Below are 27644 nucleotides of genomic sequence, written 5' to 3'. Positions count from 1 at the left end.
ACGTGTCATATGGTCATTGTCTTACATAATAATTAATTGATAGATAATTATCCAAGTACATTGGTATTTTATCATAAAATAATTATTTTTGTACAATCTAATAAAGTTTTAAAAATGATTTTACATATTAGCCTACTTGATCTTTATAATAACCCTACAAGTAGATAAAAGTGGTATCTGTATGTTATAGATCTCAAGCAGAAATTCCAAAAGATTGAGGTTGCTTAGTCTGCATGTAAAGAGTATTAAAACCAGAGCTAGAAACTCAGGCTTCCACATGCTTGAGTGAACATAGTGTTCTTTCTACAAGTCCTTGCTGCTGACAGATTTTAGAACATCCAGGAAGAGAAATTCCTCATAAGGAAGATAAATGAGTTCAAGTAAATACATTCTCGTCAGTGGTGAAAACTATGTGGTTTTCATTTCCTTTCTAGAAAAGCTTTGTCTTCATTAGAAATTATCCTAATTACTAAAAGTAGAAAAATATACACTTTCTTTTTGATGGCAAAATTATTTTAATAGATTACAGAAAATGTGCTAAATTTGACATAAAACAATGCATAAACTGTATAAAATAAATATTTATAGATTAAATTTATATTTTTATAAAAGAAACATTTTAAAATGCATGATTTGGAATTTTAAAATCCCCTCAGATTTAGATGCAAAAGGAGTGCATTCACACATCTATGTTTAAGTGTTATATATTTTTCATTTTGAAATTTCTTTGGGACATTGAATATGCTTTTTTTCCCCATTAATACAAGGTGAGCAATTTTGACTTTGTCTTGTCTGGCTGATGTATAATTTTAGATCTGAAGTCTTTATTGATGTTCCTGAGCTTTAGAACACGAACTACTAATTTCAATACTTCATCAAAAAAGTGAATGTGAGACACTGTATTAAAGGAATGAATACAATATCTTCTGGATTCAAATTTTAAAGCATTAAATTGTAGATCAACCTAAATTTGTCCAAAGGTTTATGGGTAACAGTAACTAGTGGATTAGTTACTTGTGGCTACTCTAACAAACACTACAAATTTGGTGGCTTAAAACAACAATAACAAAATTATTCTCTCACTGTTTCTGGAAGCCAGAAATCTAAAATCATTTTCCTTGAGCCAAAAGCAAGGTGTTCTTACTTCTGTTGTTTTTTAAAGATACTTTCTTTGGGAAAAAAGAGGTCACTTTTTACTGAATTCTCTGATGCTTGTAGTATTTGTATGGCAGAAGAAGTTAGTGTAAATCACAGGTTAAAAGTTACTCTTACATGAAAAATACATATTAGATGTCAAATACAGTTTACTTTGTGCGTGTGCGTGTGTGTGTGTGTGTGTGTGTGTGTGTGTATGTGTGAATAGGAGTTAAATAAAGTTTCATTCTATGTCATATTCTTTCACAAATCACTTATTTTCCCCCCCAGGCACCTAGAAACAGGAGATTAAAGTGCATATTAAAATAAGAAACAAATCTGTGAACACATTATAACTTGCAAAATGAAAAATCCTCTTTCCATGTTGGTTGGTCAGATAGTATTTTTCAACCTTCTAGATATAATCTTGAAGTTTGAATGTACTGTCCTTTAGTTTTTCATAGAAAATTTCCCTTTTATCAATAGGAAGGAAAATGTAGAAAATTTCTCTTATTGAGTTACAATTGGCAAATAAAATTGTAATATGATTAAAGTGCATAATGTGAAGAGATGATATATGTACACATTGTGGAAGGATTTCCACAGTTGAGTTAATCAACACATCCATCACTTCACATATTTAATATTTTTTTTTCTTTTGAGAACACAAGTTCTACTCTCTCAGCAAATTTCGGTTAGGTAATACAGTATTATCAACTATAGTCATCATGATATATATTAGATCCCCAGACCTCATTCATCTTATAACTGAAAAATTGTACTTTCTATTTCCCACACTCCCCAGCTCTTGGCAACCACCGTTCTGCTCACTATTTCTATAAATTTGACTTTGTTTTTTAGATTCTACATGTAAGTGATATGATGAAGTATTTGTCTTTGTCTGTCTGGTTTATTTCACTTGGAATAATTCCCTCCATTTTCATCCATGTCATTCACAGATGACAAGATTTCCTATTATATTATATCCACAGGTTGGATCTATTCATCTCATGATAGACACAGGTTGTTTCCATACCTTGGCTGTTGTGAATAATGCTACAATAAACCTGAGGGTACAGATATCTTTTTGAGGTAATGATTTAGTTTCCTTTGGGTACATAACCAGAAGTAGGAATGCTGAATCATATGGTAATACTATTTTTAATTTCTTGAGGAGCTTGCATACTATTTTTAATTTCTTGAGGAGCTTGCATACTGTTTTCCGTAATGTCTATAGCAGTTTACATTCCCACTTGTAGGTCACAAAGTTTCCTTTTCTCCACAGCCTTCTTAGCATTTGTTATCTCTTGTCATTTTGAGAATAGCTATCCTAACAGGTGTGGGGTGATACCTCATTGTGCTTTTAACTTGCATGTCTCTGATTAGTGATGTTGAGCACCCTTTCATGTACCTCTTGGTCTTTATTTCTTTGAAGAAACTTTCTGTTTCTTTTTCTCTTCTTCTGGGACACTTAAAATGTACATATTGGTCTACTTGATGGTGTCCCATATGCCCCTTAAACTAAATTCACTCTTTTTCATTCTTTTTGCTCTTCTGATAGAATGAATTCCATTGCCTTGTCTTCGAGTTCACTGATTCCTTCTTCCATATAATCTATTGTCACATCTCTCTACTGACTTTTTCATTTCAGTTACTGTATCTTCACCTCCAAGATTTCTGTTTGGTACATTTTTCTATTTTCTGTCTCTTAGTTGAAATTCTTAATTTGTTTATGCATTGCTTTCCAGAGCTTAGTGAGCATCTTTATGACCATTATTTTGAGTACCTTATCAGGTAAATTAATTATCTCCATTTTTATTGAGAATGGTTAATGGGGATTCATCTTATTCTATTGTTTGGAACATATTCCCCTGTTTCCTCATTTTCCTTTACTCTTCCTGTTGGTTTCTGTGTATTAGATAAAATAGCCACCTCTTCCACTTTTGATAGACTGATCTCCTATGTGAGATGAACCACATCAATCAGCCTGACCAGACCTCTTTTGCCTCTCAAACCTTTGTGATTGTCCAAGCCATCATCTTTGTTCTTAGTGGCTCTCTGTAGTTGAGGGTATTCCAAGACCCATCCATTTTGGGGAGGATTCAGTCAGCACTAGATGCAAGCATAGTAGAAGCCAGACCCTCAGGCAGCAGCTACAGAAGTATGTAGTTAGATTCCTTCTAGGGAGAAACTGGGAGATGGGGAATTTTGCTTGATTTCTCTGCACTGAACCTTGGTGTATAACCATGAGAGGTGCTCCTGTGCCCATTTAAAAATTCTTTGTTTATTATGTCCTATAGGACACATGAACACAAGCCCCAGTGGCTTTCAGATATGGGTGATTTGGGGGTGCATCTCTTCAGAGACAGAATTAAAAATTAGGGCATAAGATGTGTGGTCCAACCCTTTGCTTCTCAATCTCCTGATTGTGTGGTGCTGTACCAGGAATGGGGTTTATGGTGAAAATATGTCTCAGTCTTTCCTACCTGTTTCAATATGGGTATTTTTTTCTGTTGCTCATGTGCAGGACTCACTCATCTATTTTCTTGATTTCACTCAGAGGGTGAAATATACAGCTCAGTGTATTTGGTGGATTCAATAGAGAAGGGAAATTAAGGAGTCTCCTGTATTGCCATTTTGGTTCATAAACTAGGAAATTTTCAAATATGATAGTATACAGTTTTCCCTAATAGATTAAAAGACTTCATCATTAATTTCCTATATGATTTTTATCATTAAGGTAATCTACAACAATGGAAAATTCAAAAATAATCCTTTCAAATACTTAGGTGCCATTGTTGGAGCAAACGTCTAATATTCTCATTTGCATCAGTATTTTGCCAGAAATTGAACTCAAATATAATTCATAATATATAAATATACTGAGAAACATGTTCTAAATGTTTCCAATGTAAATGCATCACCATTACCTTTTTATACATCTCTTTACTTTTTACTCAACTCCTAAAGTTCTGTAATATTTGAGAACAGATTATTAAAAAGTAACATCATAAAATTAATTTTCCTACTGCTTATATAAATTAATGGGTTGAAAATAAGAAAGTGTTTAGTGTTTTTTAGAATGTGTATAGAGAAAATGAAATTAATAGGATCACTGTGATTTTTATCTATTTTTTAATAATATGAAATTAATTCCCATTTTGGCATTTTTTACTACTTGAATTTAACTGTTGGAGAAAAGAGATGCCAAGTTGAAATGAATATTAAGAATTCAAATTGAAGGAGATGTCTCTTTTTCCTTTTTTCCTTCCCATTTATGGATAGGTCTAGTTCCAAATGAGCCAAATAACCCTGAATGGTATGTGAATAGGGACAGGGGAGACTGAGACAACAAGTGTATCCAAGCATTCACTCCCCAGTTTCTCCAGAGTTTTGGAAGTCCTTTAAGCCTCCATACAACCAAAGGACTTGAGACTTTCACTGTTGGATGATATCTAGAGAGATTAGTTTAAACTATTGCTTAACAGCTAATACCTACACATGTTTCAAAATCCCTGTCTCTATATGTGTTCACTTTTAATTGGCTTGATCTTAGCTCTTTCTCATGGAATTCTTAGATAGACAAGTTTAACTATCATAGAACTGGTACACCATGCAATTCCGTCAACACTTGCATTTTTTTATGAAAAAGAAGTCATACATCTCATGTAAATAGATCTCATTCCCAATCCCCTTCTTTCTGGAGTCTCACAAAATTAATGTTAATTTTATGTGTTTTAGGGTTCATATTCACTGTATCTTCATCCTTTATCTCTTGTATTAGTTTTAATATAATATTAAATAGTACAAATGCGATCATTCTTTCCAAGTTGTTCTTCCTAGCCTATCCTGACAATACAAACTTGATACTTCACCATAACATCGATTACTTTTAGAGAAAATACTTCCATGATTTTTAAAGAAAACTTCCAAAGATTCTCTAAATGTAGAAATTGTTTTAGGACCAAAAGAGATCCTCAGACACTATTTCCTGTATCATTTATATCCTTCATAGCACTGGATTTACTGTTAAGAGTGATAACCAAGTCTCTATGTATGAGATTACATACTAAGATCAGCAGAAAAACTTTAACATATAGAAAAAGACATTTGGGGCTTCTCTGGTGACGCAGTGATTGAGAATCCGGCTGCCAATGCAAACATGGGTTTGAGCTCTGGTCCAGGAAGATCCCACATGCCACGGAGCAACTAAGCCCATATGCCACAACTACTGAGCCTGTGCTCTAGAGCCCAGGAGCCACAATTACTGAGCCTGCATGCCACAACTACTGAAGCCCGCACACCTAGAGTCTCTGCTCCGCAACAAGAGAAGCCACCGCAATGAGAAGCCCGCACACCACAACAAAGAGTAGCCCCCGCCCGCCGCAACTAGAGAAAAGCCCACACGCAGAAACAGACCCAACGTAGCAAAAATAAGTAAATAAATAATTTTATAAAAAAAAAATGTAACTGGCAACTTAAAAAAAAAACATTTGCTCTTGTTTTAATGATTTCTAATGTCACCATGGAAAAAAAAAACATGTACAAAAGAATGTACTGGAAATATTTTTTGTTCAAAGAATGAAAGGGAATATGTAGATAACTTTGTGGCCCTCCGAAGCTTTTTAATCAATGTCTGATGAGTTATTTTATAAGAACACCTATTTCTATTGTCCAGTATTTCACAGATTTTAAATGTGCCCTTTCTTCTCTGCTATGACAGTGACCATTGTGAACGGTTCAGTAATATAATATCCTTTAGCTAATTCTGGACTAAGCTCATTATTCTTGACCTTCCCTCACCTTGATTTTGGGAATACGGGGCTTTAAAGCTAATTCTAACTTTATAATGCATTTCAGACTCCTGTAAAATTCATTTACACTAAGGATTACACAAAAGATGCACTGTTTCTGATTATGTTAAAAGCTTTAGATTTTAAAATATTACATTCTAGGTTCAAAAAGTTTGATTATTTATGGGAAATATAAATTTACTTAAAACTATTGTGGTAAAGTATAGATGTGTGTATAGATGTGTGGGTAGGTAGGTAGATAGATAAATAAGCATACAGTTACTATTAAATATACTCTACTCTCAAAAGACCCATGAGGAAATTTAACACTTATTAATTTGTTTTCCCTTTATTCATATTTTAGATAAAAGATTTGCATTGCTAGAAAGGTAGCTGGTTATTCCTAATTAAAACACAAATACAGTAATTACAGTTTATATGCTATTATCCTAAATCTACACTGGATGAGTTTAAACAGTCAAACAGCCATTAATTTTACTGTTCAAAGAAATGCTCATAATCTTTTTAAAATGTCATATAAAATATTCATTTCTAAATGCCCTACAGTGATTTCTGAATTTATTTAAAGTGGGCTGTTGATAGCTCTTTTTATAAATAAGGAATTACAGTGAATATATCATGGCCCATCACATTATACATTCTATAATTTCATGGATGAAAGGCCTACAGCTGATCTGCATAAATGCACTGCATATCTCAGCAGGTGAAGGGTTTGATTACCCAGGATAATCAGTGTTATTATTTATAGTAACTATTTATATCTGTTATTTATTAAATCTCTACAAATCAGGTATCTATTTCTCCAGGAGATATATTCAAGGAATGTTTGTAGTAGGATATAGACCTTTTGAATATTTTATGGAATAACCTGAATATGGCCTTTTATATCTGAATTCCCAGTTTCAACTGCTGTTAAGCTAGTCAAATTAGATTTTAAATAACATTGGCTTCCAAGGCATTTTGGAACTTAAGTGTGCTTTATACATTCAATAGTGAGAAGAATTTTCAAATTCAGTAGATTCATCTAATTTTGATGAGCTCAAATTTGGTATTGACAGAAACTCCACCTCTACTTGTTATAAGTTACATTTCTTTGCCACTTCCTTTAACTTATTCGCTGAAAAATATTTATGAGGACAGGAACAAAGCTGCTCACTGAGGACATGATGATGTTAAAGAGACAAAAGAGCTCCCTTTTTCCTATCATTTATCTAATTACAGCAGTCTTGCATACTATGGAGGAAAAGTTACAATGAGAACATATAATGGTGGAACCTAATCTAGTACAGGTAGTGAGAGAGGTCTGAAAATACGGGGAAGGACTATGCAATGTCCTGGGAGATGAGGGGTGTGTGTGTGTGTGTGTGTGTGTGTGTGTGTGTGTGTGCCTGGTGGGGGTGGGAGGAAGACTGGAGATTCAGGACATTGTAAAGAGAAAGAACAAAATGTGCAAATCTCCTGAAGCCACAATGTATCATAATTTCCTCCTTCTCCCTCTCTCTCTCTCTCTTTCTCTCTCTCTGTGTGTGTGTATCTCTTTGTCCTGGAAATATGGCAGACTAGTGACCCAGAGCGTACTTATTTACAAATGTATAAAGCTTAATGCATTAACTTTAATACATTGCTGGGTCTATGAGAAGTAAGGGATACACTCTCCCAGAACAAACAAAACTTACAAATTGGCACAGATGGATAACTTTAAGAAAACACAATATGTTGGTCACTTTGAAAGCAAATGCCAATATCAGCATCAACCTAATGAACAAGATTTGATAACCATTTCCACAATAAACTTGAGACTCTGAAGGACACTGGTAACACACTCTAACCCTATTCCCTGACCCCAACCCAGCCACCCTCTGTAGAAAAACAGCTTTAGTTTAGACCTTCAGGTCTCCCAAAGTTCAAAAACCAGCTTATAAATAAAGATCTCTATATAGAAAAATAAGCCATCTTGAATGAAATGTATCACAAACAAACAAACAAAACAGATTTAGACTTTCAAGAACATTAGAAAATGAAGTCACTAGTTTAGAAATATAACCTAATTATGGATTAATTGTTTAATATATTAAAAGTTAAATGGAATAAATAAACTGATTACTTAGTCAAAGCAGAAAAGTATGATTATGCAATTGACTGGGCAGATTTAAATCACACCATAAGGATCATAAAATAAAATAAAATATACAGATTTGAAATAAAACCTTAATAAATGAGATAAAGACAAATTAGACCCAGATGAAGAGGCAATAATGCTAGAGTATAAGAAATATTCAGAATATAGGATAGTAACAGGAGTTAGAAAATAGGAAAAAGATGATAAGAGATAGATAAGGTGAACTGAAACTTTTTATTATTTGTTTAATTGGGCTTTCCCAGAAAGAAATAGAGTGAAGAGAAAAATGGCAATATTTGAAGAGTTTATTTCTGAGAATTTTCCAGACATTTTCCAGGTATAAATATATTTATAGATAGAGAAAACTAAATGTATACCAAACAGGAAAATATTTTAATTAAATATTTTTAAATTAATTATACCAAAGCAAAAAGAAGATATTTAAAACAATTAGAGAGAAAAAAATGAAACAACTCTAAAGGAATGACATCCTGACAACAGTCATCACAACATCCACAATAGAACCATGAGATATAATTATACTTTCTTTAAGATGCTGAGTGAAAGTAACCGTGGATCTAGAATTCTCTATTTAATAAGAACAAAAATATTTTGAGAACAAAAGCAAATTAAGTACTTTTTTTTTTTTTTTTGTGGTACGCGGGCCTCTCACTGCTGTGGCCTCTCCCATTGCAGAGCACAGGCTCCGGATGCGCAGGCTCAGCGGCCATGGCTCACGGAACCAGCCACTCCGCGGCATGTGGGATCTTCCCAGACCGGGGCACAAACCCGTGTCCCCTGCATCAGCAGGCAGACTCTCAACCACTGCGCCACCAGGGAAGCCCAAATTAAGTACATTTTGAGATAAATACAAATTGAAAGATTTTATCAAGAACAGATATTCACTGAAAAAATACCAAAATAATACTCCTCAGGTATAAATACAAATTATCCTAGATAAGAATACTGAAATATAAGAAAAATATTCAGAAAATAAATTGGCAAACATTTAAGCAGACCTAAGCAAACCATATAAAATAACAACCAAACTAATGTCTAATATTACAAAGTTAAAGAAAAGACAGAATTACAATACAGAACATAAAACTATATAAATTTGGTGAGGAGTAATTGAAGTCAAAATGTTCTAATTTCCTCATGTTGCTAAGAAAGATATGTAAGATAACTTTAGTTTTAAAATATTCATTATAATTTTCAAAGGTCCCACTAAAATTAGAAAATTAGACTGTAAAATTTCTGAATGAGAAAAAAAATGGCAATAAAATGCCCCTAAATCAATTGTGAAGAGTCAATGGAAGAAGAAGAAAAAAAAAAAGCAAAAAATGAGATCCACAAAAGAAAGCAAAAATGTAAGATAAGAGAAAATATAAACTGACCATTAAAATTAATGCAAGTTGCTTAAACTTACCAGTTTAAAGCCAGAGACTGTCAGATTTTTAAAATCCAACTATACACTATTTAATAGAGGCCTAAAACATAAAAACATGAAATTGTGGGAAGTAAAATGAAGAAAATAGATATATCAAGAAAATGCTAATCAAAGGAAAGTGAAAAAAACATAGAGCCCGTCACTACATAATGACATTTTTGAGTTATTAGTATATATAATATCCTAAACTATTAATCATATAATGGCCTCAATTACGTTGAACAATATTTCATAGAATTACAGGGAAAAATGTTAAAATCTATTATCATATTGTGAGATTAAAGTGTTGCTCTCTTATTTATGGTTGTTCTAAGAAAAAAAATTATCAAAGATATGTAAAACCTGAACAACAGGGTGAATTTGCTTCAGTCAATAGAAATATATAGAACCCAGCAGCCAACAGTTTGCAAATAAACATTGTTTTTAGGCCTATGTGGTCATAGAAGCCATATTCTATGAAATCATACAAACCAGCATATAAAACAAATACAAAAAATAAGCCGGATGCCAATAAAAATGGACATAAAAACTCCCCATGTGTTTGAAAATTAACAACACACTTATAGGTAGCCAAGAAATGAAGAAGAAATCATAATGGAAATCAAATTTTACTTTGAATTTTAATGAAAACACAAATGTATAAAACTGAACTGAGTGAAAGTGTTTCTTCAGAAAATTGTTTCTAGTGTTAACTGCTTATGTTTGAAAAAAATTTTTTTCTAAAAATTAATGACCTAAGTTTCAAATTAGAAAGTTAGAAAAAGAACCAAATAAAACTAGAATGCAAAACAAAGAAGATACATATACAAACAAAAAATAATACAAATTTTAAAAAGACCAAAAAACAGAACAACAAGGCCAAAAGTGAGTTCTTAAGAAAAAAATACAAAAATGGAATTTTTGGAAACATTGTGAGAGAAAGAGAGAGAGGAGAGATATGTGGGGGGGGGGCAGGAGACTAATAAATTCTATTAGAAATTAAACTGAAGATAAAATTATAAATATAACACCCACTAAAAAGTTACTAACTTATATCAACAAATTTGAAAACTTAGATTTAATGGACAAAATCTAGGAAATATAACTAACTAAAAATGAAGAAAAATAGAAATATTAAGTTGAATTTACCATTTTTCCCAGAAAGAAGTCAAAATTGCCTTCCAGACGAGTTCCAAAAATTCTGAAGGAATCTCATAGCCAAGTCACACAAACTTTTCTAGCAAATACTCTCCAAACCATTCTATGAAGACACCAAAACCATTCAAAGACAGTCCAAGAATGGAAAATTACAACTCAGAATTACTCATGCACATTTATACTGTCATAAATAAAATATTAGTAATCTAAATCCAGCAATTGTAAAAGAAAAAAAGAGTGAAAAGGTATGTGTTATTATGCCCAGGTTTATATAAGTATTTTTTAATTTTAGAAGATCCACAAATATAATTAACATTTACTAATTAAGGGAGAAAAAACAAAATGATATAAAGATTGCCGTAAATGCGGTTGATAAAATTCCACACTCACATATGGTACAAACTGTTAGTTTAATAAACATTTTTGTCCTTAAAGTTTGTCTCCAAAACCTACACATCATTGTTAATGTTGAAATTAGATATATTCCCTTTAAAATAAGAAACCAAACAAGGGTGGGCATTATTCTCACCTTGTATCAACATTTTTGTGAAGGTCCTGACTAATTAAGATAATTTGCTTAAAGGAAAATTTATAGCACTAAATGTTTACATTAGAAAACAACAAGGATCTCAAAACAATAATCTAAGTTTCTCTTTTAAGAAGTTTGGAAAATATGATCAAAATATACCCAAAGCAAGCAGAAGAAAGATAATAATAAAGATAAGATCAGAAGTCAATGCAATTTAAAACAAACAAAAAAAGAATCAAAAGAGAGTCCTTGAAACCAAAAACTGGTTCTTTGAAATCCATAAAATTGGTAAACTGCTAGCAACTTTGACAAAGAAAAATAGTGAAACAAAAATAACCAATATCAGGACCTGAATGAGGATATATCACTGCAGGCCACAACATAGATTAAAGGTATAATGGAGGAATGTCGTGAATGGTCTTCACAGGTAAATTCAACAACATGATTTTCAGACTATCAACTGTTTTTGCATATTAAAACAATGAACTTTAATAAAACTACAATCTTTGTTACAGGCTTCAGTGGACTGTTTTTGAACACAAAGTCTAGAGCCAATCTCACTTTCTCTGTAAAACTTTGTGTCTTCCCCTCAATAGAAATCCTGAAGCAGTAAATTCTGAAAACTCAGTGGGGTGGACCTGGGGAGTGTGGACGGAGGATTAAAAGAGAGGGAAAAATGAAACCTAGTTAATCACTGACATTTTCATCTTATAACTTGAATGCTCTCCTCCTGCATTTAGGAGCAGATGGGTCTATCACTTCTCTTTAATTTGGCTAATTTAATTGTAGATGTAGAATCATACCTTCTCTCCTTTCTCCCCTGAAGTATGAGCAGACAGATATGTAGAATTTTCACAAAATAATTACACCAGTTTGCCAGGTAAACTCCTTTGTGATATAAGTGGTTCTAGATAAGTGGCTGCAGTGGCTTTAGGGTCCATGCATTCACCCTTCAATCTCTGTTCCTCATAATACTCCCCAGCCCATCACACTCAGATCAAATGCACTTTTCCTTCTTATGGTTCCTAGGAAAAGCTGAAGTTTGGGGACTTCCACTAAAAATGCGTATTTCTCTTTCTTGTCTGCATCTCAGAATGTGGAAAATACCTTAAAGTTGATATTTTATATATATAATCTCCCAAGTTAGGCTACAGACTTGGGAGATCAGAAGAGAATCTCTTGCAGCTCCTGATGGAGTTTTTCATTTCCACTATTCTAATTTTTAATCTAATAGTGTTTTTTATTTTTTTTAAACAGAATGGTTTATTATGGGTCAAACAAGAATGGGGATTTCCATGCTGTGCATTTAAAATGGTATTGAAAACAAGTCCCTTTGAAACATATTTAATTAGATAGATGCCTGCCCTTGCAGCTTCTAGGGTAGGATACAGAGGTATAACATTTTGTATATGTGAAAATTGGAGCTTAAATAACAATTTTAGCTCTAAACACTTTTATTTGACAATACACAGATAAGCAAATAAGAAACAATGCCCTTAGCACCTCTTTCCACATTCTTAAAATTCCTCCTGCAAATATTATCCAAATAACCAGAATGCTCTCATAAAAATGCCATCATGTACACATGTTTAAAATATCTTAGTGCTTGCAAATCTGAAAACAATGATTATACAGAAAACCTTTCACTGAGTTAGTGTTTGCATCCTTAAGCATTAGCAATATCAACATTTTTAATATAATATCCATGCAGCCAGATAGCAATAAAGACTTCTGGCTATAAGCCTCTACTCAACATAACTTGGATTACAAGGCTATCATTAGACTAGTCTCTCTGCAAAATAATATTTAATTAGTTTTTGTATTATAGTAGTCCCTGGGACAAAGTGATTCCATAAAGCCATAGTCACAGGACAAGACTTTGTTCCTTTTCTTTGGATGTTCCCCTTTATTATAATGTTATGGTTGTCAAAACAGACACCAAAAAAGTCGCAGAAGTAGAACTGAGGCCATGTCCACCAAAATCTGGCTGAGATATTCCCTGACTCACTTCTGATACTTCTAAATCAATCAATATTCTTAGAATTTACACTTGGCTGCTTGACACCATCTCCAGGTGCATAACAGAAAGAATTCTATCTACAACAATGACAAAAGACAAAGCAAAGAGAATGGTTGACATAATTTTAGGTGCCAATAACCATAGAGTCAACTCGAAGCTATAAATATCTTTTACAAACTACATTTTCCACATATTGTTGCTCTTCTGACTCCTAAGCAAGAAGGGAAAATTACAACATTATTCCTTTTTAGGGGAATCATTTAGTAACCAAATATTGTGACCTATTCTCATCAGAGTGAAAACAAATAAGCACATAAACAAAATAATGGACATTAAATAAAACTCAGAATATTATTTTTCATTCAGAAATATCTTATCTGTATGTATTTGAGGGATTAGTATTATCTGGATTTTGTCAATTCTAATGTTCTTCCTAACTCTTGGGGTTATTATTATAGCCAGTTAAACTGAGGATACCAACCCTGGATTACCTTTCCCACTTGTTATCTAGCATTCAGATCATTTATCATCAATATATTCAGAAGCTGGATGCCACTGAAAATCAGAATATTTTTTGTAAATATAGATAGACATGTATATATGTATACATGAACAAATTTTCTTGTTTCACTCAAGCATATCAAATTTTCAAGTTTTTAGGTTTTAAGTTTTTCTTAGATTAACATTTTTAATTAAAAATTTCTCTAAGGTAGCATATGCTCTAAAACACTCTTGAAAATCTTTTCTTGTATAAGAAAATCAATTAAACAAAGATTTATTATTATCTCTTTTCCAGATTCTACTCTAGTTGCTAAAAACCAAAAATATGAGTAAGACCGTTGCTTTGCCATCAGAGAGCTATGAATATTTTAAGTGGGCAGAACCTTAAAGGACAACTTTAAATGAAACGAGGTAGGTGCTATGATAAAAGGCATGACCTTGGAGCTAAGCAAGCAGATAAATTCCTACCTAGGATTTCCTGAGGAATAAATGTGGGGAGACAGAGTCAATCTTGGAGAATCAATAATTAATCAGGCAAAGGACAGCAGATGGTTTCTAGAGAGAAGGAGCATTGCAAAGTCTTAGTGTGTTAGTTTCCTATTGCTGCTATCAACAATTAACACCAATTTGTTGCCTTAGGACAACGCAAATTTATTCTCTTAAAGTTTTAGAGGTCAGAAATTTAAAAGTAGTTTCTCTGGGCTAAAGTGAAGATGTCAGGAGCACTGGCTCCTTTTGGAGGCTCTGAGGGACGAATTCTATTCCTTGTCATTTTCAGCCTTTAGAGGTCATCTGTAACCCTTGGCTTGTGGCCACTTCCTCCGTCTTCAAAATGCATCACTCCAGTTTCTGCATCCATCATCATGTCATGACACTAACTTTTCCTCTCTCTATCTGAATCTTCCTAGACTGTTGTGATTACATTGGGATACACATTAATGCAGGATAATTTTCTCATCCCAAGATCCTTAACTTAATTACCTCTGCAGAATCTTTTTGCCATGTAAGGTAACATTTACAATTGCCTAGGATTATGATATAGACACATTTGGAGGCGATTATTCAGCGATTATCTGCCACATTGGCAGATGTAGACACACAGGGGATTCTAGATTACTAGAAAAGATGACAGTTTGGAATGTAGTTTGATGAATTTGAAGAGGTGCTTACAGACTAGATGAATTATTCTCATAATGAGAGTCAGGAACTCCTACAAATTCAAAGATATATGTCATTGAGTGGTGGGAGGATCACAGCAAGGAGACATGAGAATCACACAGAAGATGTCCTTTTTAAAAATGTCTTCACTTTCATAATGGACCAAAACACAACATACGCACAGTTTGGATCTTTTGAATTTCATTGATAATGAGCTATACAATTATACATTCATATATTAAACTTCAATGCCTCCTGTGTTTATCTTTTTGGCTTTGTGGTATGCACTTAACTAAGAAGATTCAATTGGACTTAAAACATAAATGATGTTCCTGTCAAATGAGGGCTAAATTATATCATGGCCAGGTGAACAAAGGAAACTTCTCATAGAGAAACGTATTTGGAGGGCTGAGTCATCACATGGCATAATGCGCTGTGTAATATAGGCATATGGGGCCCAACAAAAGCACACCACAGTTATTTGGATCATTTGATTTTGTATGCTTACTATGAGTAGCTATTTCATTTAAGAAACACATCCTCATTTATCACATTAAATTAATATATTTATTTGAATTTCGCTAATTTTCTTCATTTGTTTTGGATAAAGTTGTATACAAGATTTAAAGATAAGAATGCCACATACTGATGTATGTTTGTACCCTTCAGTAATGCTGTAGTAAAATAACTAGTCATTATTTGGTCCTTACAAAATTTTTTCCTTTTTAAAAGTGACATATTATTTAAGTTTGAGAACATTTGTGGTATTAAATGCTTATATTAAGGAAAAAGAAAGACCTCAGAACAATAAATTTCTATTTTAAGAATCTAGGAAAATAAAATGAAAATATACTCAAAGCAAACAGAGGAAGAAAATATAAAAGAAAATAGGAATTAAGAGTATAAAGTCCAAAACTTGACTCGTCTTGATTCCCAGTTCTATCACTTATAATCACTAAGGGCTTGGGCGAGGTACTTTACCGCTCTATGCCTCAATTTCCCCAGCTACAAAAAAAGAGTAAATAATAGTGCATATGTCACAAGACTGATGTGAGAATTCAAAGTTCTTAGAAACATAAGAAACTTAGAAATGAAATGAAAAGTGCTTAGAACAGTGCCTGGCACATAACAAGCTGGATCAAAGTAGGGTGATCGTACATTCCAGTTTATCCAGCATAGTGCCAATTTAGAATTTACTATGAGTTTTGCATCCAACAATGTGATAGTAGTATTAATAATTGCATCAATATAAGCCACTTCTGCCATGGCCTCATCTAGGAGTCTGAAAGATACATGTAGTAAATAGAACTTCACTCTTGCATGTGGAAGAACACTGGTGATCCATCTCTGTTTTGTTTTCAGCAAAAAGCAACTAATATTTCCCCTGTTGATGACAACATATTATGTGCTCTCTGATAAAATGAAATATTGGACAACGCTGTATCTGCGTGCCACTTAGTATACCAGTTACATATGTCATGGGCCATAACAAACCTTATGAGATATAGTAAACTACTAGACTGCAAGTAGGAGGGATCAATAAGGAACATTAAAATTATAAGCTACATATAATGATACATGTGGGAATTAAAGGCTGGGCTGTCCTATCTTAAAACATATAAAGTGTAGTATAAACCCTCTTGCTAGCACAGCATTATCATGAAAATAGATTGAAAAGTTCTCAACAAATTATTAGTAAACCAAATGCAAGCATTGCTTAAAAGGTAATACATTATGTTCAAGGCTTACAAGTTGGATTTAACATTTTTAAAATAAATTAATATATTATCATTTAATGATTATTATGATTATTTTAATAGATGAAGAGTAATGTTTGTCAAAGTTCAATAATCAAAACAAAATCAGTTATATATCTAGGAGTAGAAGGAAATTCCTTAATGTTGCAAAGTTATTTGCAAAAATGCATGTAGCACACACATTTATATTGTGACAGCATTGAAAGTGTTCAGGAAACTAGACAAAGCTGTTTGATCTCATTATTCTCTTCAGCATTATACCAAGTTCTGGGAACTAGTATAGTAATGGCAAGATACTAATGGCAAGAAAAACAAATAAAACTAAAATGGAAGAAGGGCACTCAGTGAATATATGATTATTTATGTAGAAAAACCAACATAAATTACTGATAAATTATTACAAGAGATTAGAAAATTTTAGCAAAATTTTCAAAGCTGTGGGATACAAAATCAAAGTACAAAATCAATTGCATTTATATACACTTGTCTCAGTCAGGTAGAAAAAACTGTGAAAATAATATATAATAGGATAAAAACTTGTAGCTCCCATTTCTACCCTAAGTTATTCATAGATCCAAATCAATTCCAATTAAAGAACCCACAGAATTACTTTTCTTTCTCTCTTTTTCTCTGTTCTTTTTGCATATGAAACTTAAGGGGATGATTCTAGACCGATATGGAGGAACAGCCAAATACTCCTAAAGAAGAAGAATATCACAGGGGTGAGGTGGGTGGAATTTTCCCTGCCAGTTTTCAAGAATTATTATAAGGTTATAATTAATTACACAATATGGTACTGATACAAATAGGAAAATCAAACAAAGGAACGACCTACACATATATGGACACTTGATTTATAACACTGTTTCATTCAAGATCTGTTGAAAAGAATAGATTTTTCAGCAAATCCTGCTGACACAATTAGTTACCTGTATGGAGAAAATACAAAATTGGTCCTCTGACTGACATCTATACATATTTATGACTGAAAGGTAAAAATAGCGATATTTTAGATGACAATTTAGGATAATATCTTCATGAATTTAAATAGAGAAGAATTTATTAAACCAAACATTACTGATTATTTCAAATATGTTAAGTATCAACCACCATAGAGTAAAAAGAGAAGCCCCAAACTGAGAGAAAATACATGCAGCACATGGAAGTAATCAGTGTAAGTATCCAGAATGAGTGAATAACTCCTATGAATCAAGTAAAAATACACAATCTGATAAAAATGAGAAAATGTAAAAATAAACACTTCGTATAATAGGAAACACAAATAACCAATAAACCTGTGGGTAGATTTCCACTCTGATTTGTAATCAGGAACATGCAAATTCATAACCTGATGCCCCAGTCTGTGCCTATGGGACTCGCAGACACCCAGAGTCTGGTAATATCAAATGCTGTGGATATGGAGCAATGGGAGCATTTAGGTACTGCTGTTGGAAATGGAGATCACTGGGCACTTTGGGGAAAATGTGACATCGTAGAGAACACTTAAAAATGTTCATAATCTATGATCCTAGAATATCACTCCTGTACATGTGCACCGGGAGACAAATGGAAAAATATTCTCAGCAGCACATATAATGGCAAATATTCGAAAGCAACCAAAATGCTCATCAGTGTTAGCATGAAAAGTATATCATGGTAAAGTCATAAGTTAGAAAAATAGATATACATGCATGCAATTATGTAGATGAATATTAGAAACATAATGATTAGGGAAGAAAGAAAATTGCAGCAGAATTTACAGTGCACAATTCCCTTCTTTAAAATTCACAAGAAGTGGCATTTTGCTTAGAAATACAAATTTTTTGTGGTAAAAGCATGCAAAAAAAAAAAAAAGGAAATGATGAACATAAAATTTGGTTTATTGGGAAGGGAAGGGATGAAAGGGGAAGAACACACTGGGAACTACAGTGGTTTTCTTTTTTTCTAGCATTCACCTTACTGTCTTGTACACACGTGTTCATTCTATCACTATTCTTTTTAACTTACAAAACATAGTTTAAGATATTACTTTGACTCTATTCACTATTTATTACATTTTAAAAATATTTATTCTTCACTCTCTATTTTAAGCTTTAAAAGAATATAGTATACCTTTCAATAGGCTGCCCTAGAGAGATGCAAGCTCTTGCAATTGCTTGTCTGTTAGGTTTCTTAGATGTGTGAATCTCATTTGACTTTTGGATACCCCTATGGAGTTCAGAGCATATCCAAGGCATTGTAGTTATTTTAACAATGTCAAACAATTGAAAAAATCTTCACAGATAAATTTATCCTTTCATTTAGTCATTTATTCAACTGTCAAGTATGTACTATTTTTAAGTCCCTTCTGTATGTTAAGCACGAGGAAGGCTACTGCCCTTTCAGTGTTTACAATTTTAGTAGCAGAGATAAGACCAAAGACAGCTCTTTTGCAAGACAGTATGAGCTGAAAGCTGCCCAAGGAGCAGAAGTGCAGGTGTTATAGGAGCAGAAAGGTGGAAGAATGATTGCTGGGCTAATCATGCAGCTGTTTCAATACTATAGCTGCCTGGGGAACTATATATGCAAATTTCTAGGATTGGGATCAGGAACTTGGAAGAAAGTCTCAGGAAGGAAATTGGCATGTCACAATAAGGAAATGAGTGGAAGTGAGGCTTCTTTTAAACAACAGCTGTCAGATTCTCTCTGGTGAAGCAAAATCCTGCCTGAGACAGATGGGGTGGTGTCCATCATCTCATCTGTGAGTTTAATTTAAATTGACATTCTGACCCCATATAACTATGCAGCATTCCAGAATGTGCTGTAAGTTCAGGCACAAAACATACTGCCTATTGTACCAACAGGGATAAGGTGATGAAAACGTTCATGTGTGTGCATGTGTCTGCCTGTGCAGACAAATGTGTTCGTGTGTGTGGTGAGTGAAAGTATGGAAGTATGTAAAAATATGGAATGGGAGTGGGGCTCCCCTCACAGTAAGTAAATAAAAAATGCAGCAAGGAGTATTAAATACACTGGACTAAACAATATTCTTTGATTCTAGTCTTTCCCTTGGGGAGAACAAGCACTACCCCATCTTCAAGAATTATGTCAAGTAATTGATTCCTTGATATAGTGATCAAATCCTAAACATTTGCCTGATTTCTAGACAGTCATCTCAAATTCTCTGCTGGACTTTTCCAGATGGCTTACCAATAATGTTTTACACTGGACATGTTCAAATGAAAATTCATCTGTCCTTTTACTTGATACCCCCCCTACCTTTTAAAATTTAATGCTTGTGTCATTTTCTAAGTTTTTTATTCTTAAAACCTACAGAGACATCTGTGGCAACTCCTTTTCACTCATCACTTAGGGCCAGATGCTAAATTATGCTGTTGGTCTCTATAGTCTTTTTCATTCTTACGGTCCTTGGCATTTTCATTGACTTTGCATGAATTATGTTCTCATGACTTTTCTTCATTTATGTACAGTTTCCCATTTTCTTATACCTTCTCTCTTCCATTCTAATCTCCTTTACATCTCCCCAACATACTTGTCTGAAGAGTAAACCTAATTGTATTTTACTCCTGAAGAAAAATCCTTCTTCAATAGTCTATTGTTCTCAAGGTAAATATCCTGCCCTTCCCCTTACACTTAAGACCACCCAAATATGTTCGACTCTAAATTTTCATTTGTCAGGTTTTCTTTTCTTAGTTCAACTGGTCGATTTAGTAATTGTCCATATATCACCTCTTCTGATTGTGTTCACATTCCTTCTACATGGAATTCCATCACTCTGTATTTACCTGTCAAAATTCTAGCCATACCTCAAGACTACTCTATAGGGTTTTAAAGGGCTTTTAATTCACTTAGCCATAGATTCTCTATCTCTTCTCTATTCGCTAATAGCGAATTAGCTATTCTCAAACTTTTCATATATGTACTTTTCTTTTTCTTGTACTAAATTATAAGCTCCTATGGTCACAAGCTGTGTCATTAGTACCATAAAAATCATTACAGAACCTACATATATCAGGCACAAAATGAAACAGAGAGGTTGAAAATATAAATAAGACAGAGTTCTACACACATGCATGTCATCGATGTTATATGTATTACCTCAGCAGAAAGTCTTAGATGTTATAGGTATACATAAACTATTTTGCTTATTTTAAATTTATAGGAGTATCAGTGAGGCCATGATATAGTCTTTAGGATTAAAATTCTTTAAATCTTTCCTCCAAGAATATTTCAATATTTATTGTTTTTTTTCACTTTCTTTTTCTCTCTGTCTTTCACCCCCAACACACACCCCTTCAGATCTTTATTGTTATTAAATATAACATTTAATATTACATGAATAGCACAATCCTGAGAAAAAGCTGTATTATATATCTGTGCTAATTAAAGAGGTAAAATTATTATCTATCAACAGATATTGAATTTGAGGGACAGAACTCAGGAAAAATTCTCTAGTCTGCCATTTCTAGAGTAGGATGTAATTTAGGTTCTTTGAAATTTTGTGATATTTGTTGGAATGGAAGTGAACAGGTGGTGAAGAGAATAAAAGTCATGTGAAAAGAGGAATTGTCTTGTTGCTTATGCTGGAGAGATGTCGATAGGCTACTGTGATTGGTCATGCTCCCTACGCAGGAAGCTACAGAAGAACTTGTCAAAGTCCTGTCTTAAAGAACCCTGTTCTGGTCCAGTTAAAGCAAGTTATTATGGCCATTCAAATAGTATGGTCAGGGAACAGATGGTAGTTTTCCACTGATTTTGTTCTTAGGAACACATTGCTAATACATGTAAGGCATATATCTCTGCTTTTAATTTCAATAACGTTAAATCACTTGACTTGCTTGCATCACTTCTACTGATACCATCTGTCCTACCTACTGGGTTCTGTTAAACTTCTTGCAGAGAGAAGAAAATATTGTTTCCTCTGCTTTTCTTTGTTATCCCTGAAATGAGCATACACATAGGTTAAAAATATTTATGGACTTTTATTGTTACTGATTATGAAAACAAAGAGAAAACAAGTAACAAAAAATTAGCAAACATTGGTCTACATTGAAAGGCAAAATAATTAGGACTCTCTTTCCTAGTGTTTCTTCAACTTTACATATCTATGAGCCCTTTCAGATTAAAAAAAATACAAAGCCAAGGACTCTTTAATTCCAAGTGTTGTTAACTTTTATATCATTACTTAAATATGTACAAACAAAATTTATTTTACTTGTAGCTCTGAAACTCTATTAAGCCACATTTTGAAATAAAGTACTAAAACTTCCCACTAAACCAATAAATTTCAAGTTAACAACATTAATTTAATATGACATACATTTTAGGATTTTTTTAAAAAACACAATTATCTATGAATTTTAAATTATAAAATGGTATTTTTTCACTTTTCTCATCCTATTTTGAGCATGCTGGACTATTATTTGAGTTATAATTATATCATTACCATTTTTTTGGCCTTTAGAAAACTAATAGTCTTAACTATTAGGAAATTATTTTGAAGATCCAATGAATTGAATTGGATTCAATGAAACACAGCAAAGTTTTGCAGTGTGAAATCATTTATCATATATTATCATAATTACTTGTATAAAAATTAAATCTAACAACACATCTGCTAGTGAAATGATTATGATATTGAAGGCTACAGTACAGGTCTATTGAGTTCTGCAGAGTTCAAAGACCATGTGCTATCTGATGACTTAATTTCCCCACTATTCATCTTTATGTAAATTACTGTAAAAGCTTTATTTACACAGCTTGCCATGAGGTAATTTGTCCTTTACTTGGGGCCAATGCAAATGTAAACTCTAGAAATGCAATAAAGCAGCAGAACATGATCATAAGTCGACAATGCACACAATCTATGGTATGATTATATGTATTTTAAGGTTACCAAAATAAATTCAGAAAATTCAATACTATTCATAAAACTAACAAGTAAATCTCTAGGAATAATATGTGTAGTAATTCCTCCTTTTATACCCATTCCTTGGCACTTCCTCATTTTCTTAGTCCTACTAAGATGAAAAAAAATATGTAAAATGCTAAGCCATTTAAGATGTCTCCAGATTCAAATGTTATTTATAGCTTACGTTAGATCTAAATTAAAATAAGAGCTTTACTGTTTTACACAGGAAATATCTACTTAGGTTATTTCTCAGTGGTTACACAATCCAAAGTAAACAAAATATATCTTAAATATTTGTAGAAAAGATTGGTTTGGGGAAGAAAAATGAAACATAAGACTTGTAGAAGAATTACAATTACTTGTTAATTAATTAACAAACAATTCATTCATCTGATAAAGGTTGCTAGACTATCATGTGACATGCACTGGGACAATTTTGTCACTATACAGCTTTATCTATTTTGATTTCAATTCTCTGGAAATGTCAAGACAAGAAATAAGCAGGTGGAGTTCTATATTGTATAATTCTATTTATGCTATATTTTCACTGTTTTCCCCCTCTATTAAATAAACTGTAAATTCTTTAAATATGTATATTCATATATAAATATGTTTTATAAAACATATAATTTCAATGAATGATAAAACAAATGATATTCACTCTATAAATCCTCAATAAATGATTTATTAATAAAGATGTATGAATAATACAACATGGGCTTTTCAATTAAAATTAATGCAGAGAAGAATGTCCTATTTTATTTATAATTAACTTAATCCTATTGGAATTTAGATTCTTTATTGGCTAAATAAATTGTCTTTTCACAGTAGTACTATAGATTATGGGACATTACTTAGGTAAAAATGAAAACACAAACATTTCTTCCAAAGTATTTTTATATATGTTATGTCATATGCCATAATATATGCAACCATCCCATGTTATATGAAAACTTAATTAACAAAATAGAGAACTGTTTTCCATCTACAACCTGTTTTTGCAAAGCAGTTCATTTCTGCTCAAACTCTATCATGACATATAAGTCTGTGATTCTAAGATTGTTGTCAAAAAGGGAAGTTTGGTATTGTAGTATATTCTACACATTTTCCAGACAAAATTAGATGTAATGCCTTATCAAAAATGATAGAAATTCTCAAGTTCTGAGGCAACAGAGGAATATGTATATGAAATAAAGCATGTAGGAGCCACCCCAGAATTCAAAGCAAGGTAAAAGAACAGAAATTTGATAAAGTTAAAGGAAGAGTAAATTCTTCTTCTTACTCAGATCAGGTAATTCCTGCAAGCAAAAGCTTTTAAAAGTAGCATTGGAAAAGGATGGCCACAATCTATTTCATTCTCTCCCAGACCTGTTTAATTCAGGCTCTTGAAGGTTTTTTGTTTCAAGAAAATGAACTTCTGATTTAATAATTTGGAAAAGAAAAACAATATTCACTGTATTTTTGGTTCATCTCCACCCTGAAAAAGCAGAAGCCACTAAAAGTAAGATTTTAGTAGGATTTGTCAATATCAATGACAACATGAAAACAAGATATTTATTCTGTCTGAAACATAGTCAACTTTTAGATGATAAGAACAAATTAAATCCTGGAGTCCAGAAAAGGTAGGTTACTTATGTAGCCCACTTTAGTTTAGCTGTTGCTTTCTTTTTTTTTTTTTCTTTCTTTTTTTAGTCCTAATAAGATGACGTAAAAAAGAAAATGCATGGTTGGTATTTATAAATTTTGTTGCTGACATATAGCTGACCTTAAGGTATAGATTAAGTTCTTTAGCAAATGGCTTCTTAAAAGCAAGCTCTTCTTTTAAAATTCGGTGGAAAGTATATCAATGGCAAGGGAGGTGAGAGAAAGGATGGATGAGTAATAAGAAATCAGTCTGTTGCACTAAAGGTTTCAACCTCCAGATGAGTTTAATTGTTGATGCTTCTTCGGGATCACCATTTTACACTTTGCTGCTCTCTGTACAGCCTTTTAAGGTTTACATCATTATCTTAAAATTTGCTTCTCACCCTTCCCCACTTGTATGTCTTTCTTGACTCCACTGACTTATGGAAACTATCTCTCAGTAAACTTCATGGCATATGCAAATTCACAGGCATATGTAAAGTCAGAGGTGAAAGGCATTTTCCCAGATTATATGAAACTAAAAGTTATTAGTGAGTTATCAATCTGATCCACTGATATAAAATAGGATCGTTTTTCTCTCCATTGCTCCAAAGAAACATTACTTCAAGTAAACAACTTGATTTAAAGACATTTTTCAAATTAGCACACTGACATAGTCAACGTATTTCCCTCTCCCTTTAACTACCCATGTTCTAGGAAATAATGTACAGACATAAACATATAATGATAGTTATAAAAAGGAGGGGGGGTTAGCAATTTCCAAATTAATTTGATCAAGTAGTGAAATCAAACTTTATAACTCACGCCAATATCTGCTTAATCTTGGACTGAGTTATTTTATTGACCTACATGCCTTGGCAAAATTAAACAGATAATCATAATCTCTGCTCTTGTTTTTTAATACAGCAAAAACCATTGTCCAAAGAAAATGAATCAATACAATAAACTTTGAAATAAGGTTTGTTGTTGTGTAATTGTTAGGAGAGGTCATCAAGAAGACATGACCCCTGGTTCGACCTAAAACTGGTCCTGGGCAATTGGAGGCTTCTCACCCTCATACCTGTCCTTGGAATGTTCTTTCTACTTGCTTTCCCCCACTCTCAGAAGCTGCCTCAAGGATACAGCCTTGAGATAATCATGAGCTGTTGAGAGCATCTGAATGATATATGTGACTGAGCGCAGTTAAGGTTTCTATATAAACGTTAAGATTTTGAACGGCAGGTATGGAAATTGGCTGTCTTGCAGCCACCCAAGACAGGCCTCATAAGTAAGTTCCCTTGCTTATTAAACCTGCCACTACCAACCTAGAGTGGTCTGTCTCTTTCGGTGGTCTCTCCCTGTCCTCCAAGTATGGGGGGCTGGTTTCAGATTATAACTGGGAAGCTTCCCAGGAGGTTGAGACCCAACAGTAATCAACCATCATTCTGGGCATAAATATATTGCTGATAAATGTAAACGCATTATAAGAGTTTTTATTTGCTTACCCACTTCAAGAGCAGTAAACCCTGTCCTCAGGAGTCAATCATACTATTAATAATTAAACGGATTTATATAAGCTATTAAAATTGCAAAATTATAGTTGATCATGTTCTCTTTTACCCAGAACAAATTCACTTCACTGCAAGCCAAAATATTGAAATAAGCTAATTGTCTTTTTTTGTTGCAATGATGAATTTTGCATATATAATACCCAAATCACCTTATTTTTATACAGATCACTGCTTTCAAGAGATCAAAGGATTTTTTTTAAATGTAATTTTAGCAATGCTTGCAACACCCACTAAATTTGGTAGTAACTAATCATATTCTACTTTGCAGGATAGAAAATGCCAGTTTTAGAGCTAAAATAGACTGTCTTTCAGTGTTCTCTCTAATAAACATAACTTAATTGCCTCTTATTTCATTTCCTTAACTCTTTAGCATTCTGTATTACCCTGCCTAAATATGAGGCATGGGATATTTTTTGAGAAAAATAAAATAATATAAATACAACATAACTTTGTAAATGGTTATTGAACTCAGCCACTCTAGGTACCTTTGTGAGTCCAAGTTCCAGCTGCTGCTGCCTCCAGCACTAGGTCTTGGGATATTGCCATCCTCTCTAGTAAGAGATGCTGAAAGGTGATGAAGCAAACCACTCTGCTTCTCTGTTTAAAAAAAAAAATTAACAAAATAAAACCTGAGTTTCTATTTTAAAATACTTCCTCTGTTATTTTTAAAATGGTCACTCTCTTACTCCTATCATTGAAATTAACTTCCAAAAGGGAATCTCTTTGGGAAACAGTTGTATGAAAATCATTAGTAACAACCATTCCTGTCATCAGAGTTGAACAACTAAGGAAAATGAAGAATATGTCGCTTAACCAAGTAAAGGTTAACCAAGTTGCTGACACCTAGTCAATGCTAGGTAATTTGTAGGTTATTACTACCAGTGGAATGTATATATATATTTCACAACTTAGAAATTGAGCCATCTCAAATATAATTTATCATATAGAATTTTTTTTTTTTTTTTTTTTTGCAGTACGCGTGCCTCTCACTGTTGTGGCCTCTCCTGTTGCGGAGCGCAGGCTCTGGACGCTCAGGCTCAGCGGCCATGGCTCACAGGCCCAACCGCTCCGCGGCATGTGGGATCTTCCCGGACCAGGGTATGAACCCGTGTCCCCTTCATCGGCAGGCGGACTCTCAACCACTGCGCCACCAGGGAAGCCCCATATAGTATTTTTAAGGGCATTTTATCTTAGTAAAATGTGTTTGGAGCTATCGTGCAAAAGTTCTCTTTAACTCACATTTAAAAATCATAGAAGGAGCTAGTGTTAAGATAGGGTTTATTTTCTGTTTAATAAAAGTTAAAAAGTAAATGTCACCATTCAGCTGGGGTGGCCATCAAGGGCAAGAGAGAGAAAAATAGAGGGAGAGAATGCAAGCAAACCAAACAGGTGTGTAGGATCCTGCCAACATGCTGTGCACCAGCCTGGTGGCCACTTGGAAGCTTGAGCCCCAACACTTTTACAAAGGGTTTTAAAATGTGCACAACCAATAGATTTCCTAAGCATTTCAACTTTCAAGCCTAAAAAGATGAGAGTTAGAAGTAGTCTTTTATTAAAACTAAAAATAGCAACTAATAAAATATTAACAAGAACAAATCTATACTAAACACAAACAGCAATCTTTCATAACATAGGCAGCTGTCCATGAAAAGGAAAGTCAAGCAGAAAAGGAAAATTCATGAAAATCAACAATCAGTACTCCTGAGATCCTCTATACTAATATTTTATAATTTGAAAGAAATGTTTATTTTCCAAACTGTAATTTCATTATATATTGAGTTCATGTATGCAGCTTACAATAAATTAAAAGCCAAATATCTTACAAGTTAGGCATTGTCCTTACTTTTAAAGACAATTAAATATTGAGATTTGAGTATTATTAAAGTTTCTATTTCTTAAGGTAGATAATGTGTAAAGTAA

Source organism: Orcinus orca, chromosome 12 (assembly GCF_937001465.1).
Source record: "Orcinus orca chromosome 12, mOrcOrc1.1, whole genome shotgun sequence".
In the NCBI taxonomy this organism is placed as follows: domain Eukaryota; kingdom Metazoa; phylum Chordata; class Mammalia; order Artiodactyla; family Delphinidae; genus Orcinus; species Orcinus orca.
Note: the sequence above shows the minus strand (reverse complement) of the source record.